The sequence below is a fragment of the Pocillopora verrucosa genome, chromosome 11 (genome assembly GCF_036669915.1).
Source record: "Pocillopora verrucosa isolate sample1 chromosome 11, ASM3666991v2, whole genome shotgun sequence".
In the NCBI taxonomy this organism is placed as follows: Eukaryota; Metazoa; Cnidaria; class Anthozoa; order Scleractinia; family Pocilloporidae; genus Pocillopora; species Pocillopora verrucosa.
The window spans coordinates 2,578,619-2,587,131 of NC_089322.1; the positions used below are offsets into that span (position 1 = coordinate 2,578,619).

The 8,513-nt window shown below is 37.2% G+C and overlaps 1 long non-coding RNA gene across 2 annotated transcripts; it reads left to right on the forward strand.

Annotated features, from left to right (window-relative positions):
* The first annotated feature begins 291 nt into the window (after positions 1-291).
* Positions 292-3,855, forward strand: LOC136276985 (uncharacterized). 2 transcript variants are annotated; one of them, XR_010715708.1, is made up of 4 exons: positions 292-345; positions 719-860; positions 2,125-2,260; positions 2,980-3,855. It is a non-coding gene; the product is annotated as an uncharacterized lncRNA (long non-coding RNA). The 2 variants fall into 2 exon arrangements; XR_010715707.1 differs by having other exon boundaries at positions 304-860.
* The last annotated feature ends 4,658 nt before the right edge of the window (positions 3,856-8,513 follow it).

Genomic DNA, 8,513 nt, shown 5'->3' on the forward strand with positions numbered 1-8,513 from the left:
TTAGCTGATCTCTCCTCTTCAGTACGGTTGCCTATTGGGGCAAAAACATAACTCAATTTCTCCAATGAAACACAACGTTTTCCAGAACTAAACAACAATCTTTTCCATAAAACAACAAAATCTTCTGAAACACGACAATCTTTTCCAGAGCGCAACGAAATTTTCTGATACAGAAAATGCAAAGCTAACAAAAGCAAGCTAAACAATTCAAAGTACTGGTGACTAAACTTGTTGCTGAAAGCGACCGGAACCTGGGACTAGCTCGGGCTACATGCTGCTAATTAAAGCGCCATTTTTGTACCGTTCATGTGGTGGAATTGAGCTAAATTAGCTTCTTCTAGTTCAGTAAGCGATCATCTAGAAGAAGAAAGCATTATCTAGAAAGATTATCTATAAGAAGTTTTTTTATAAGAAGTTTCATAATTTAAGAGATACGTATTAAGGTAGCACTGAATTTTTAGCGAAGTGTCATGGCATCACGACGTGTGTATGAACGTTGAAAAATACAGTTTGTAGGTTGAAGCATTTGAACTTTAACGCGATGATTGCCATATTTTGACATGGACGTTGTCCAGAAACAAATCATGAATGAGCTAAGTGGCCTAGGATTTCCAATACGTGGTTGTATTGATGGATGGAGTCGAAAATGATGTGGCTAACAGTCAAAAGGTCGAACAACCATCCAGAAACTACTTTCAATTTTTTAACTGCGTTGCAGGGTTAGAAGGCTGTCCAGTGAAACTGAGGACTGACTGTGGAACAGAAAATGGTGTAATGGCAGCTTTGCAATGTACATTTCAACAAGATGCAGAAGCACACAAGTATGGGTCATCTCCGATGAACCAAAGGATTGAGGGCTGGTGGGTATTTTACTGAAGAAACAGTTTTTGTAAAGCATGTAGGAAATGGCTAGAGCATAAAAGAAAAGCTTGATTGCTCAAGCTGCTTCTTAACCCTTTAACTCCCAAGATCTCACTATTAATTCTCCTTACTGTCTGCCATTCAGTTCTTTTGATGTTAGTTTTGAGAATTTGGTATTGGATCAACTAATAATTCACTAATTGATATTTTCTTCATTCTCATCACATGTCTGCTTGATATTGTAATGATATTGTCAGAAGAAATTCTGTCTTGGTCACTCATGGGAGTTAAAGGGTTAAGTGCTTTACGACGGAACAGAACACTGTCAAGGCTTCTCTATTTGTTTTATAATAAAGAATCTATTGATTAAATTCCCCATGCTTTGCTTTCAATTTTCAAAACAAACTTTAGGTGATAAATTATGACTGGTCCCTAATGGGGCCATGTTTTTTTTTTTAGTTTTTGGTACTAAATTTGTCTTCCATCTAGTTTTTCCCACTCCTGTTTGTTTCACAGTGCTTCTTTTGAGTCAGTTTTTGTTTTGTTTTGGAGAAGATCACATTAAGCTATCTTAGATATAATGTAGTTAGTCAAAATGCTTTCCAAGTCTTAATATGGTAAAGATGTTGTGGCACTTTATATGGCACTTTTTATAAACAAGGATTTTCTTCAAGATTTTCTGAAATTCATTGCTCAGCCTTTTGTGACTTTGAGATGAGAGTGACTCTTAAATGTAGTGTGCATTTTGATTGAGTATTTAAAGGAATCACAAAAGACATTCACAATGACTAAATAATAACTCTAAATGAAAACACAAACAAAGTCTACTTTTTAAAGAGCAGGAAGGTTTGGGTGATTTACCTTCTACACCCTAACATCATAATATACACTCTCCATACTGTTCTATATAAACAAGAATAATTTGTTTGGCAATTGAGAGCATCTTCAGGCGGTGATTATTTCCTTTTCCCTTGTGATCTTCCTGTTTGATTCATGGTTGATAGTGTACAGAAAAATTAGATGCTAGTCAGCTTTAAGTGGTTAAAGGGTTGTCACCATTGGGTTAAGTATAACATCTGACCAGGTGAGAGATTGATGTGAGTTTCCTGAACCACTAATAGAGCAAAGTAAAGCAATACCATTGCAATGGATATTAAGTTGAAAATATCCTATCTCACAGAACACCATGTGTTGCATGACATTCCAAATAACTACTACTGAACAGGAGTCAACAGACATGACACACTGATGCTCTCTTCTCAGGGGCAGCCTAAGTGAGGCCTATACCCTGACATTAGGCAACGGAGATCTGTCTGTGTACCGTCCCATGAATGGGGAAGAGTTTGGAGACTGAGTTGGTGGAGGATGGATGCTGGTCATAAAGATCAATGACAAACAGGTAATGCAAACATATTGAGGGCTCCAAAATGCCATTAACTCATAGAATGTTCACTCTTTATCACCTGGGAAGGGGAGGGGGTGGGACAGTTTTCATTGTGTCCAATAAAATTTGTCTGATTCTCTTTTCTCCCCTCCCCCTCCCCCAAGGGCTCTGTAATGTTGTAATAACCCCTCCCCTCCCACTGGCAGTCAATTTTCTAGAGTTTTTCCTTTCTGCTATGTTATACTCTGATCCCCTTTCTGTTAGCACCAAAAACTGTGTGATTCCCCCCAAAATCTTCTGACACCCCTATCCCCCAGGAGATAAAAAATGAGTGTTTCCTTATGGGGGCATTGTTTTTTAAGTTTTTGATATTCTCTCTAATTTTGCTCACTCCTGTTTGTTTCACAGTGCTTCTTTTGAGTCAGTTTTTTTTCTAGAAGAGTTCACATCCAGAAATCCTAGCTAAATATACTGCAGTTAGTCAAAAAGAGCTTCTTCAGTTGGTGATTATGTCCTTTACCATTGTGACCTTCCTGTTTGATTCATGGTTGATAGTGTAGGGAGAAATTAGATACTGGTCAGCTCTTAGTGGTTAAAGGGTTGTCACCATTGGGTTAATCAAGTATAGCATCTGACTACATGAGAAATTGGCGAGTTTGCTGAACCACTGATAGAGCAAAGTGAAGGGATACAAATGCAATGGATGCTAAGTTGAAAATTTCCTTATCTTGCAGGACACCTTTAGCTAGGATTCAAATGCATGGTCTTCCAGGTCTTCAGTCTCTCCTGAATATGGAGTCACAAGATTGGATCACTTAGAGACCCTGTGACCAACCTACTGGAGCACACCCTTTACCAAAATCTGCCTTACCATGAAGGTTGATAGACAAGGAAACTGTGAATAAATCGTGGACACTTTTTAAAACATTCAAATGGGTTTTGAAGATAATTAAATTCCTCTTTATAAAAAAAGTGCACTTTTACATGTTAACATAGGCAGCCAATGGGTAAATCTCGGATAGAGTTGATTGCTGGGGTGATGTTGGGTGATTAGTCAGAATTCACATGTTGGTTATCATTTGACCTGCACTATTACTTTAACTTCACTTTTGCTACCAAAGTGTACACCTTTTATGGCAGATTTTTAACATAACATTTTTATGAATGTGCTGCAGGTTGTGAATAAGTTTCACACTCCATTCCTCCTTGTTCTTTTCAAATAATATTCTATTGGATTGCAGTTGAATCCCCACAAAATTGCAACTGAATGACTGGCTGGTTGGCTATCAGTTTACAGGGTCCTTTTAAATAACATCTGACTTTTGTTGTCAAGTCATATTCTCAATTTCATAGTCAGTGTAGTCTTTTATACAAGTCTACTTAATATTTTCAAGAGATGTGACCATCTTGTTTCTGCTGCTGACAATTAGCAAAACCTGTAGCATACTTGTTGCCTTTTGTGTTACACTTTCTTAGAGAGATCTAGGCACAATTTGAATTTGTTTAATTTTTAACTTTTTTAATTATTAAAAGATGCTTGGATGCTTTGTAGTGATTGTGCCATTTATATATTGTACTGTAATGGACAGGTGTCATTCTGTCCTTATTATCAGCTCAGTAAATAGTTGGAAATGATAGGAATTCAGATTCTTTGTCCATTTATATACTTATAGGTCTGTTTCCTTCTCCTGATGCAAAAGTTATTATCTTGTTAACATTTTCATTCATATCTGGTTCTTACAATTGAGTATCTGCAGCAGTAATAGCTAGGTTCACTGAACAACTGATGGGACACAACTCTAAAGAAATAGTCACCTGCATCACCAACATCTAATATTCTCTAGCCATGTTGAGCTAATGGAGATTGTAAAATTAATCAAGATGGTTTGGATTATTTCCCTGAGTGACAGGTCTCGGGTTTAACTCGATATCTCCTGAAGTAAGTAACTTTGCCCTTGAAACAAAATACTTGTGATTTCGTTTCTTATACTTTATTGAACAATATTGAACAACATGTACAAACTCATCATGAAAAATAACTGATACTTCACATGTCTTTTTATGCTTTGCAGTTCTTGTTTTGAAAACATAAACACAATCAAATGAAAAATACAACCTTGGACCTTATGCACGAGTGATTGCAACTGGTTAACTTCTTTACGGTCTGGTTTTAAGATAATTACGGTAATCAAGCCATGAAATCGTTTTCAACGCTGACGAATGTGGCAAACTTTGCACAATACGAGACCTTACATATCTCTTAATCGCTATACTCTTGTTTAATAAGTTCAGAATTTTCTTCCACGGTAATCTCGATGGTTCAATATCACGACAGACGCTTTGCTAATACGATTGGTCTTTAACCTATTTCTTCGTTCCTGTATGATTTCTGTCACCATCAGATCAGTCTTCTGAATGTGGTTCGTTCTGCTTGGCCACAAGAGTGTTTTGCTTGGATATTACGGAATGATCAGTTGTGTTACCCATGTTTCTAATAGCTTTGTTTAACCCTATGTTTGATTTATACTTTAGCTGATACGAGTGCTCATAGGTTCCCTTGTGAGTTCGATCAAAGTTTCGCTTGTAAGATTTGAGGGGTCAAACACTCTTCGCATTCAGTGTCTACACAACTTACTACCATGTGCTTACTACGACGAGTGTTAGTCGAAATTTTCTCGAAGGAAAATCGAATTCTATTTCAACGTCGCGGTAAGTGCTTCGGAAAGTCGACAGACGCGTCCCAGTATTATCTCGGAAAGTCGATAGCAATTGGTCTGGCGTTGACATATCGACTTGTTTACATCTGAGTGAGTGACAAATTTGCATATTTTGACCCCTGATAACGGTCGTTTCTACGCTTCGCGTATCCACAACTAAAAATAAAGTGGGTCAAGGAATCAAAATTACGCTTCTCTTTGTTTTGTAGTTAATCAAAGGAAGATCTGTCTTTCTTGAGAGATTTATCACTTGTACTCTCACAAGTGTCGGTCGTCACCGAAGCGTTGCATTGGATTTGTTGATAGGTTCGTGACGCAAGTACAGAAATATGATAGGTGATTTGGGTTGATTGATTGTGAGATCGGAGTAACTCGTGAGTAGGATAGTGAAAATGGTGTACATCAAACCAGTGTTATTGTTTGTCGGGAGATCATTTACGACATGGCCATTAACTCACTTCTCCTTTAACCTTTCATCAACAGATTGTCTGGCAGATGACAATTTTGAATAACTTCAAGTGTTAAAGTGAGGGCTAGACACGAAAGCTAAAATTACAGGAAGTGAATAGCAGACCGTGACAAAAGCGACCACTTATCATTTTATTGCCAGCGGAATTTTTGGGGGATCACATGGTTTTCAGGTGAACAGTGAGGGGCTCTGTAAGTCACGAACAGACTTTAAGAGGCGCTGTAGAAAATCGAGTGTTTTTATTTTTTTTTTTCCCATTCACCCCTATTCCCTTCTTTAGAACCTCGCCACGCATGCTACATTCACCAGATAGGGGTCAATCATTCAAATTCAATTGGTAGAAGCAGGAAAAATGTATGTAACCTGATATTCCATTTGTATGTGCTTGACTGTCGTGCAGCTGTAAAAGGAACTTGTTGTTCTGCTTAGTGTCAAACTGTTATACTTCAAATTCTGTTGTATATACCAAGGGCAATCATGAAGTGGAATACCTCTTGTTGATCGCGTGAATACGGCTAGCAAATCCCACGACCTACTAAAGACTTCTATTTAGTTTGTATTTCATCGATGTTTTTTAGTGTGGATGAAAGACATCAACGATTAAAAAAAAGTATTCATTTTCGAACAAAAACGCAATGGTTGGTGAGTCTCATACGATTCGCCTTTAGGAGATGACTAGGTACACATCGTGAGCGAAATTCAAGAACACATTTAGTCAAGGATGGAAACATACCTCCAAGGACTTCTTTATTTGTATATGTAATCACATGAGGCCAAGTACTATTAAGGATTAATTGCACGAGAGTTTTCAAAATTTTCCAAAATTGCCCGAGTCGCGAAGCGATGAGGGCAATTTGGAAAATTTTGAAAACTCTCGTGCAATTAATCCTTAATAGTACGAGGTTTCATGGGATTACTTGTTTATCAATAAAGGGCAAAATTTATACGAAGGAAAATCACGCGCGCACGGATTAGCCAATCATTAACAGGTAATCATGCCCTCTCTTGATTACTAAAAATGCCCTCGATTAAGAAAAAATGCCCTCTCTCTCAACCAATCAGCGCTCAGTAATTTTGCCCTTTATTGATAACAACAGTTACAAGCATTAATTAAGACATCGATTTAATAAAAAGTTCTCAGTCTAATCAGTTGTATGTCAAAGTCAACTTGTTAATTATTTCACCTTACGGGAGATGGACCACGACTTGGTTCCCCGCGTTTTCCTGCGGTTCAGGAAGTTTAATTGGTTTTACTTTGAATTGTCATTGGCTCTTAAAGTTATTTTCGTTTCTTCTAGTTGGCCGTTGCGATTAGTTTGGTGTTTGTTTTACGACACTCAATCGAAATGCAATGCAAACAATTACGGTAAGCCATTTACGAGAACCACAAGGCTCCTGTTAGGACAAAGATACTCGTAAAGCCTTTGTCGTGACACATATATTCATTCTCAACCAAACAATTCACTTTTGCACCCCAAAGGTTTTGCAATTCGCCTCAGTTTTAAGGTGAGGGGGTTTTAAACTTGAAATTGGCACAAGTTCATTTATTATTTCTTATCTATCAACCTGACCGGAACATCGAGTAGTTATCCAGTGCAAATTCAACTCTTAAGTAGCATGAAAATTTAAATGTATATTTACATTCGAGTGTGGGCTTTGCCTTGAACAAGAGTGTTAAAACGAAATGCTTAGGGAAGAGCTCTCCATGTTGGTTACTTCACATGTTGTAAGGTAAGTTTTAGTTGAGAAAGATTATTTGTAATAATTTATAAATCTTGCAATAGAGGTTTTATTACACAGACGAAGCATGTCAAAAGGTCTTACAAGTCCGGCAATTAAAACGCACTGTAGGATTAGAAGATGAAACATGAACAATGTTGTAAAACCATGAAACTTGAAACCGACAACGGAGAAATTGTATGAGTAAGTTGTGATTTGATTCAAGGATATAAATATGTGAATGAGTACATCGATAACAAAGAAAACAAATTTAAAATTATGAGAAATTCAGTTCATTATCGAAAGTATCACATTCAGAATGTAATCTTTAATAAATGCAGTAAGGGCAACATGTAGATAACAACGATTGATAAAAATAAGATATTTGAGATTTTTAAAAAGACTGAGAGTGTGCTACCGTCAAAAACGTCAGAATTTTATGAGAAATATTGGAATAGAACTAAAATACTAATCGGTGATGATATCAAAACAATTAACAATTGAACGGCTTCAAAAACATTCTTGGAAAAGCGTGTGTCAAGAGAGTTCATAACAATTATGCTTTTGTGAACGTTAGAAATTAGCATACGTGAAAAACATTGATAATATTCATAAGTCACGTGCAGTGTCTTTATATCTGATAAAACACCGCATACTAATAAGGATGAGGTTTATCGATATAAAGTCACTGCACGTGATGTATTATCTACCATTTGATAGGTTAATGGGCTTATGAATTATTAATGAATTTTTGAAGGTTTGAGAATTATCTTATTATTTTTAAAGTTGTGTATAGTATATAATTATTATCATATCTATACTTGTACGAGAGGTTTAATGGCTTGAATGAGACCTCTTGGAGTGTTGACTTTGTAGGAAATGGTTGAACTCTATTTTTGATGTAGTGTGATTGTTTGCATGTGATGTTTTGCAGCAACCTGCACAAGACCTGAGCGAGAAGATGTTGCATAGAAGAATTAAATGGCATGATAATATTTTGCTTGAGGGAGTATTATTTCATTTTCAAGAATTAAGTAATGCTTGCATATCTGATTGGATTTGCAAAAACGTGCCCGATATGTGGCAAGATTGACAGTCAGGTTTATGGCCTGACAAAGCTTAGCTTGTGGGTTAACACCCTGTGGTTGTAAGGTTGTTGAAAGTCCAAAGCAGTAGGCCTATGAGTGGCTGAAAAACCCTGATGGTTGGGGTTAAAAGCATCACTCGCATTCAAGCCAGCCTTGCCGACGAAAATTCAGGGGGCTTAACGTCAAGGGTAGTGCCCTGCGTGCAACCCAGCCACTGATCTATCCAAGGGTGACCCACCTAGGAGAGATATAACCTACCCTCCCCATCTAGGGAT